General features: G+C 41.5%; 1 protein-coding gene across 1 annotated transcript in view; it reads right to left on the reverse strand.

Annotated features, from left to right (window-relative positions):
• LOC121575504 (ubiquitin-associated protein 1) overlaps nucleotides 1-7,446 on the reverse strand; it is a 30,682-nt gene extending 23,236 nt beyond the window's left edge. Inside the window, exon 1 of the mRNA XM_041888627.2 lies at nucleotides 7,293-7,446. The gene's annotated coding sequence lies outside the window, so the exon portion shown is untranslated. The remainder of the gene's footprint in view (nucleotides 1-7,292) is intronic.
• Nucleotides 7,447-9,445: the final 1,999 nt, after the last annotated feature.

Below are 9,445 nucleotides of genomic sequence, written 5' to 3' on the forward strand. Positions count from 1 at the left end.
AGTCCAGCGGGCATCAGATGTGTAGCTGAGTGATTATAAGGTCCAGTGAACAGCAATAGGTAAGTCCGGGAGCAGTTCGTAGGCTGCTACAGCACAGGCGAGCAGGAGGCACGGCTGTTGATTGCGCATGCTAGCGGGCCGGTGCTAGCAGACGGATCTTTGTGGTCATCGCAACGGGAAGCCTGTTGAAACCACATCAGACGATTACGTCGGCAAACCAGTCGTGATGGATCGGTGGGGCTCCGTGTCGACACTAGGAGGTCCCGTCGACAGAGAGGTGGATAGCCGGGAGATGGGCCTGGCTCAAGGCTAGCTCAAAGCTAACTGGTGCTAGCTTCGGGGCAAGTGGTGATTAGCCAACAACAACATCCATTCAGTTGCAGCTAGCTAGTTGTGATGATCCGGTGTTAAGGTCCAGTGATTCAGTGATTCCGGCAGAAAATCCTAAATACTCTGGGTCGATAGCACGCTGTGCAGACTGGCCGATAATTGTCCAGGCTAGAGCTGGCTGGTAGGTAGTGCAGACCACGGACAGTGGTGAAGACCACTAACGGTGGCTAATAGCAATAGCTAATAGCAAGTAGCTAGTTAGCAGGCTAGTTTCAGCCGTGGGTTCTTGATAAAAGGTATGAAGAAATAATAGAATCCGTTCCACATTGGGTGAGGCGGGTTGCAGGAAAGTATATTTAGTTAAGGATTGAAAGTGAGATAGAGAAATATATACGAAAAAATACAAAAAAACTGCCTATTTATACGAGGACACAACATAATACACAACCGCACTGCTATACCATCTTGGATATTTCAAGTTATTTCAGCGGCAGGGACTGGGAGACTAATCAGGATCGAGGGAAAGACGAACGGAGCAAAGTACAGAGAGATCCTTGATGAAACCCTGCTCCAGAGAGTTCAGGACCTTAGACTGGGGCGAAGGTTCACCTTCCAACAGAACAAAGTACTGAGTAAAGGGTCTGAATACTTATGTAAATGTAATATTTCCGTTTTTTTTGTTGTTGAATAAAGTAGGAACATTTTCAAAACACCTGTTTTTGCTTTGTCATTATGGGGTAGTATGTGTAGATTGATGAGGGGAAAAAACGATGTAATCAATTTTAGAATAAGGCTGTAACGTAACAAAATGTGGAAAAAGTCAAGGGGTCTGAATACTTTCCGAATGCACTGTATATGCACCCATCTCAATGAACTAATCTATTGCGGAGGTCTAGACTAAAAGCCAATTTATGCTTGATCTGTAAATGTTGTCGGTGCCTCCATATGGGTGTGACGCAATTGCATCGCCATGCGCCTCCCACATTTTGTAACAATGCGGAGGGCTCTGTATAGCTCTGCATTGACATGATTGGCTGACGGTAGGTGGGGGCGGTACATCCTGTATGAACTCAAACTCACTTCCTTCACAACAGCTCTGCACTGCTCCGTGAAGCGCAATTAGTATGAATGCCCTGACTACTGCAGAGGCCATATCACCGTAAATGCTGCATGGCAAATGCAGACATTGGATTGACCATGCAGCGCCCAGATGCACAATGCACTTCTCTCTCCTGCCAATTTGTGCACATTCATTGTTTCATAACTTAATTGTGTGAATTGTATGTGTTTGATTGTTAGTGTATATCAATTCCCCATTACATATCACCAGTAGTACATTTACCGTTAATTCCTAATCTACAACGTTTGTCTGGTTACGGTAATTTCTGTTAATGTATTCAATATATTATTCCTTTTACCGTTCTCATTGTCGGAGTGGACACATTGTTTGCAGAGCGCACAACCTACGCAACACTTGTGAGAAACAGGTTTTGGTTTATTTCATTCTATTTACAAGTTTTGTCAATTCAATTTAGTAGTCGTCTTTTGTTTGGAGCGCTCCTGTCAATGTTGAGTAAGGACGCACACCTGATTACGCTTAGAAGTAGGCCTATAGGCTACCTGGCCTGCACGCAAATGTAGGCCTATAAATGTGCCCATTTGGGGATCTGATAGTATTTCTGATTGGCTTAACGCACCAACACCTGTGGAGCTTCTCAAAGTAATGTTTTCTTCACCTCAAACAACAAGCAAACAAAGTCTGTTTTTACATCCATTGAGAATTACAATAGTTCCTCAATGCATTTGAAAATCTTTCCAGCTCTCTCCCTTTCGATAACCATTCAGTGCGAAAGGGAAAAATGTCATGCTCTGATCCAGTGGAAACGTCATAAAAATAGGCCTACCTGATTACTTCTTATCAGTGCTTGACTTGGACTGAAATAGGTTCCGGTACTCATTTTGGGTGCTGGTACTGTTTATATTTAGGTGCAGGAGCTCCACAATACTTTTGAGCTAGAAAATGTAAGGTGTCGGTACCCAGCTCCGGTGAGCTCCTGCCCAAGTCAAGCACTGCTTCTTATCCCTTGTGCAAATAGCCTACAGCTGTCTGTCCTGAGCTCTCACTGGCACGGGAAACTGAGGGCCAATAATATTTTATACGATGTTGCAAGTTCCCTACCGGACCCAAGTTAATAGTTTATACAATGTTTCAAGTTTGTTGCAGACAGGCCACGTGTAGCCAATGTGATTTATAAGATATTTTCTACCTGCAGGCTGCAGTTTTTATTTGTTGGCTATTTTTACATAGTTGGCAATGGCAATAGAAGTTGCTTTTTAGGTTTACATCATTCCCCTGTAGCTCAGTTGGTAGAGCATGGCGCTTGCAACGCCAGGGGTGTGGGTTCGTTTCCCACGGGGGGCCAGTATGAAAACGTATGCACTCACTAACTGTAAGTCGCTCTGGATAAGAGCGTCTGCTAAATGACTAAAATGTAAAAATGTAAATGTAAAATTTGGATATAATTTTGATTAACCACATGACAATGAATTTGAGATATGAAGACATTATTATAAATGAAATGAAACTGTTCCATGAAAATGTGCATATGAAAACCATAACTGGCAGGCAGACCGGTAGAAATGGTAAGATAAATTGTCATTCCACATGAGAAAGGTTGACGACTCCTCGTGTAGCTTATTACAGCCAACTTCAGGAGTGTAATGGCACAATCTGTGAAAGCCAGCAGGAGAGGGAGGCGAATGGCTGGGTCAGGTTAAAGTTTTTTTCTTCTGGTTATCTAAATCTCTGGCTCCCTCGTGTCTTATTTCATCAAACAGTAAGCTTAAAGCATCAGACAAGCTCAATGCATATATATATATATATATATTTTTTTTTTTTTGTGGAAAAATACTTTTTTTTTTAAATGTCAACCAACCCATTGGTCGAAAGAACAGACAACTTTTGGTTGACCAAGATTATTATTTTGTTGTTGTTGGGGACAGCCCTAATATGTACAGTGGGGAAAAAAAGTATTTAGTCAGCCACCAATTGTGCAAGTTCTCCCACTTAAAAAGATGAGAGAGGCCTGTAATTTTCATCATAGGTACACGTCAACTATGACAGACAAATTGAGAAGAAAAAAATCCAGAAAATCACATTGTAGGATTTTTTATGAATTTATTTGCAAATTATGGTGGAAAATAAGTATTTGGTCACCTACAAACAAGCAAGATTTCTGGCTCTCACACACCTGTAACTTCTTCTTTAAGAGGCTCCTCTGTCCACCACTCGTTACCTGTATTAATGTCACCTGTTTGAACTTGTTATCAGTATAAAAGACACCTGTCCACAACCTCAAACAGTCACACTCCAAACTCCACTATGGCCAAGACCAAAGAGCTGTCAAAGGACACCAGAAACAAAATTGTAGACCTGCACCAGGCTGGGAAGACAATCTGCAATAGGTAAGCAGCTTGGTTTGAAGAAATCAACTGTGGGAGCAATTATTAGGAAATGGAAGACATACAAGACCACTGATAATCTCCCTCGATCTGGGACTCCACGCAAGATCTCACCCCGTGGGGGTCAAAATGATCACAAGAACGGTGAGCAAAAATCCCAGAACCACACGGGGGACCTAGTGAATGACCTGCAGAGAGCTGGGACCAAAGTAACAAAGCCTACCATCAGTAACACACTACGCCGCCAGGGACTCAAATCCTGCAGTGCCAGACGTGTCACCCTGCTTCAGCCAGTACATGTCCAGGCCCGTCTGAAGTTTGCTAGAGTGCATTTGGATGATCCAGAAGAGGATTGGGAGAATGTCATATGGTCAGATGAAACCAAAATAGAACTTTTTGGTAAAAACTCAACTCGTCGTATTTGGAGGACAAAGAATGCTGAGTTGCATCCAAAGAACACCATACCTACTGTGAAGCATGGGGGTGGAAACATCATGCTTTGGGGCTGTTTTTCTGCAAAGGGACCAGTACGACTGATCCGTGTAAAGGAAAGAATGAATGGGTCCATGTATCGTGAGATTTTGCGTGAAAACCTCCTTCCATCAGCAAGGGCATTGAAGATGAAACGTGGCTGGGTCTTTCAGCATGACAATGATCCCAAACACACCGCCCGGGCAACAAAGGAGTGGCTTCGTAAGAAGCATTTCAAGGTCCTGGAGTGGCCTAGCCAGTCTCCAGATCTCAACCCCATAGAAAATCTTTGGAGGGAGTTGAAAGTCCGTGTTGCCCAGCGACAGCCCCAAAACATCACTGCTCTAGAGGAGATCTGCATGGAGGAATGGGCCAAAATACCAGCAACAATGTGTGAAAACCTTGTGAAGACTTACAGAAAACGTTTGACCTGTGTCATTGCCAACAAAGGGTATATAAAAGTCTTGAGAAACTTTTGTTATTGACCAAATACTTATTTTCCACCATAATTTGCAAATAAATTCATAAGTATACATTTTGTATGAACTGAAGCTTTTAGTGATAGGTCATATGCCTTAATATTGAATAATTTCTGTCCTCCGAATTCATATTCATTATAGAAATAGGCCCGTTTAATTTTGTCTGGCTTGCCGTTCCAAATAAAATTGAATCTTTTTTTCTCATATAATTTAAAAAACTGTTCGCTAGGCGTAGGCAAGACCATAAGCAAATAGGTAAACTGGGATAATACTAAAGAGTTAAATCAGGGTGAGTTTTCCACAAATTGACAGGTATTTACCTTTCCATAGTAGCAAGATCTTATCTATTTTTGCTAACTTTCTATAATTTTTCTTGGGAGTGAGATCATTTATTTCATTTGGGATATGTATTTCGAGAATATCCACATCACCATCAGACCATTTTATTGGTAAACTACATGGTAATGTAAAAATTGTATTTTTTAGTGATCTAATACGTAATATAGTACATTTATCATAATTTGGTTGTAATCCAGAGAGGTTAGAAAATGTACTAGATCTAGATTCTCTATGAGGCTGTGGAGGGATTCAAGTTGTGGATTTAAAAGAAAACATAAATCATCAGTGTACAATGACACCTTTGTTTCTGAGAAATAGCCATTATTTACTATTTTACACCTAGGGTTACTATACATGATTGTAACCCATTTTATAAGAGATTCTCCAAAATTGAAATGCTCCAGGCATTTATATATAAACCCCAGTCGTACTTTATCAAATGCCTTTTCAAATTCTGCTATGAATAGCAGGCCTGGTTTCCCAGATTTTTCATAGTGTTCTATTGTTTCCAGTACTTGTGGTCCTCTGTAGCTCAATTGGTAGAGCATGGCGCTTGTAACGCCAGGATAGTGGGTTCGATCCCCGGAACCACCCATACGTAAAAATGTATGCACACATGACTGTAAGTCGCTTTGGATAAAAGCGTCTGCTAAATGGCATATTATTATTACATATTTTTATTATTAGTGGAATTAACCACATCACTAAGATATTCAAAAAACCTAAACAAGAAATCTGCCGGTCCCTAACATAAACATTTGATTGTGAAAGATCCTTTGTAGTAATCAGAGAGTAATGGAAATTGTTGTCAACGTTTACATAGGCTAAAGGCGAATGTTTGTTGAATGTCTGATATAAAACCTACTTTACCCCGGTCTGCCACATACCTTACTACTAGTTTGAGCTTCCGTGCCCGTGACCACAAATTGTGGACTTAAAATTAACTTTTTGGCAGCAGGAGGCTTATTTGAAAGAAAACAGGCCTAAGAGATTAAAGTAATGAGTGTTACTCAGCAAAATAGCTGTTGCCTACATCTTGAGGTTTAAGGGTCGGTGTCTATTGGCTACTGAGTAGTTCATCAATATTGACTAGACAAGGCAATGGATTGGATAGGTGGAGTAAAACCTGCACATAAGCAGAAATCAACACACAAAGTTTAGTAAGTTAGAGTGGCAAGACTAATTGCATAACTCACACCACTGTTCAGCAGGCACAGACCCATCGCCTTTTATTAAACTGTTACGTAAGGCAGCCCCCAGGTACAGTTTGTACTTGGGATCACATCGACAATTTTTAGGCAAGTCATGGGAGGACTCATTGGCGTACCATGGAGCGAGATCTAGCTCGATCAGCCATAATGTTGTATCTATAAACAGTCAATGCAATGTCCACCTTAGCAATATAACTTAGTGTAGTTTACTCAAACCCTTAACAACATAAACACCTGACAATTTGAAGTTGATAGCTAACTGTGTTAGCTCATCTGGGAAACATTTAACGAGTCATACTTACATTACTCATCCACCTGCATCAGAGGTTAGCAAGAGTAGCTAAAACTTATTTTTAAGGTGACAGATAGGTAATTAATTATAGATGTACCCCATCCTGTCTGATGTGTAAAGTTTGCTAGCTAGTTAGTAGAAAACGTAGATATGATGTAGGCTACAGTACAGTAAGTGCTAACCCCCTAGCCACTTTGACAGCTAATAGCTTGCTAGATAGCGCTCCGCCTGTGCCTGGTTAGCTACTGGAAGCTAGTTTTGAGTGAGTGATTTAACGTAATGTGACCAAGGCAAGAGGGGCCTGGCGGGTATGTTTGGAAAACAATTAATTGACGAGTAATTGAACATGGAGGACGGCATTTTGCCAGTTAGCAAGTCGGGCTGCCTAACTAATACGTTAGCTACAAATTAGTTAGCTAGCTAACATTTTCATGACCAGTTAGCTAGCTAACGACGTTAGGTGGATGACACGAAATAACCCACAAACTGACGCAGGCCTTAACGTTACTTAGCCAAAAGACTGGCACATAGCTAACTAAGTACATAACTATGTTATGAATAGGATCAGACATACAGAATATTAAATGTCCACATCTTAGATAGCTAGCTACTTCACTAGCTAGCGGTGGCCTGCTGCTGACTCGTTCACTCCCCCTGCCACCGCCCCTGAAATAAAACTGAGATAACATCTTCCATTAATCCTCTTACCAGTATCTGCTCCGTCTTGCTTCTCCAGAAACGTATTTACACCTCCCCGCAAATACACTTTTAAAGTCTTTAAACTTTCTCTTGAAAGAAGTACGTTTATTGGAATCGAAATCTCTTTCCTGTCTCATCGTGGGACGCCATCTTGATTCTTCAGCCTTTCTATGGATCCTGTTCGATGTCATATTTTCACTTGATGACGACACAGCCGTAGATAAATATTGCTGCGTTCAAAACTACTGGGAACTCGGAGAATTCTGACTTCCGAGCGTTCAAAACAACTGGGAACTCCGACTGGGAAATATCGATTTGAACGGTCATCCAACTGAGAATTCCAACTCGGGAACTCGGGCCTCTTTCTAGAGCTCCGACTTTCCGACCTGAAGATCAGTGACGACATGATTTGACCACGTATTTTCCGAATTCCCAGTTGTTTTGAACGCTGCATATGGTGCTTGAAGTCGGTGATAATCAGGTCGGAAAGTCGGAGCTCTAGAAAGATGCCAGAGTTTCCGACTTGGAATTCCTAGTTGAATGACTGTTCAAAACGATTTTTCCCAGTCTGAGCTCTTTTTTTCCGAGTTCCCAGTGGTCTTGAACCTACTGAACTCGGAAGTCGGAGATTTCTGTGTTCCGAGGTGTTGTGAACGAGGCAATAAACATACAATATTGAAGATGAAACTATAAGACATTTATTATTTGAATGTATTTGCACTAAGATCTTTTGGATGGATCTACAACATCTATTTTTTAGATCAACTGGTGCTAGGGTTCGGCTTGATGGTAAAAATGTTTTACCTTTGTTTGATAAGGATGTAGATTAGAACAAAGTATATACACTATATATACAAAAGTATGTGGACACCGCTTCAAATTAGTGGATTCGGCTATTTCAGCCACAACCGTTGCTGACAGGTGTATAAAATGGAGCACACAGCCATGCAATCTCCTTACTGAAGAGCTCAGTGACTTTCAACGTGGCACCGTCATAGGATGACACCTTTCCAAAAAGTCAGTTCATAACATTTCTGCCCTGCTAGAGCTGCCCTGGTCAAGTGTAGGTGCTGTTATTGTGAAGTGGAAACGTCTAGGAGCAACACTGGCTCAGCCGCGAAATGGTAGGCCACACAAGCTCACAGAATGGGACTGACTCTGGAAGCAACGTCAATAACTGTTCGTCAGGAGCTTCATGAAATGGGTTTCCATGGCCGAGCAGCCGCACACAAGCCTAAGATCACCATGCGCAATGCCAAGTGTCGGCTGGAGTGGTGTAAAGCTCGCCGCCATTGGACTCTGCAGCAGTGGAAACGCGTTCTCTGGAATGATGAATCACGCTTCACCATCTGGCAGTCCAACGGACAAATCTGGGTTTGGCGGATGCCAAGAGAATGCTACGTGCCCCAATGGTTTGTCGAGATCGGTGTGGAAGAACTTGACTGGCCTGCACAGAGCCCTGACCTCAACCTCATCGAACACCTTTGGGATGAATTGGAACGCCGACTGTGAGCCAGGCCTAATCGCCCAACATCAGTGCCCGACCTTACTAATACTCTTGTGGCTGAATGGAAGCAAGTCCACCCATCAATGTTCCAACATCTAGTTAAAAGCCTTCCCAGAAGAGTGGAGGCTGTTATAGCAGCAAAGGGGGGACCAACTCCATATTAATGCCCATGATTTTGGAATGAGATGTTCGACGAGCAGGTGTCCACATACTTTTGGTCATGTAGTGTATAATGAATCTCTTCATTATGTAAGGTAAATATTACATAAATGCAAGTACGCAAATGAAAAGCCAAGATTTTTAATTTGTCTTGAATTTTTTCTGAAAATGCTGCATAGTCTGAAAAACAGTAAAGCAAAGTGAACCCTAAATGTGTGTGAAGCCTTTTGTATTTTTGTTTAAATGTGTATACCCCTGTGCATACATTTTGTCTCAGTTATTTGGTATACTGTTTTGCAAGATATGTTTCCATATTGTGTTATAGGCTATTTGTTGTTAATAAAAATAAATAAAGGATGCCATGCAATTTGATTCATAGTATTCTCTCTGATAAAAATGATAAAACATTAAATTGAATTGCACATAATAGTTGGCCATGTTTATTTTCTAAAATGTAATTTAAAATGGAAAATGCTACACTTTTGGATTACACTAA

Source organism: Coregonus clupeaformis, chromosome 10, assembly GCF_020615455.1.
Source record: "Coregonus clupeaformis isolate EN_2021a chromosome 10, ASM2061545v1, whole genome shotgun sequence".
Classification (NCBI taxonomy): domain Eukaryota; kingdom Metazoa; phylum Chordata; class Actinopteri; order Salmoniformes; family Salmonidae; genus Coregonus; species Coregonus clupeaformis.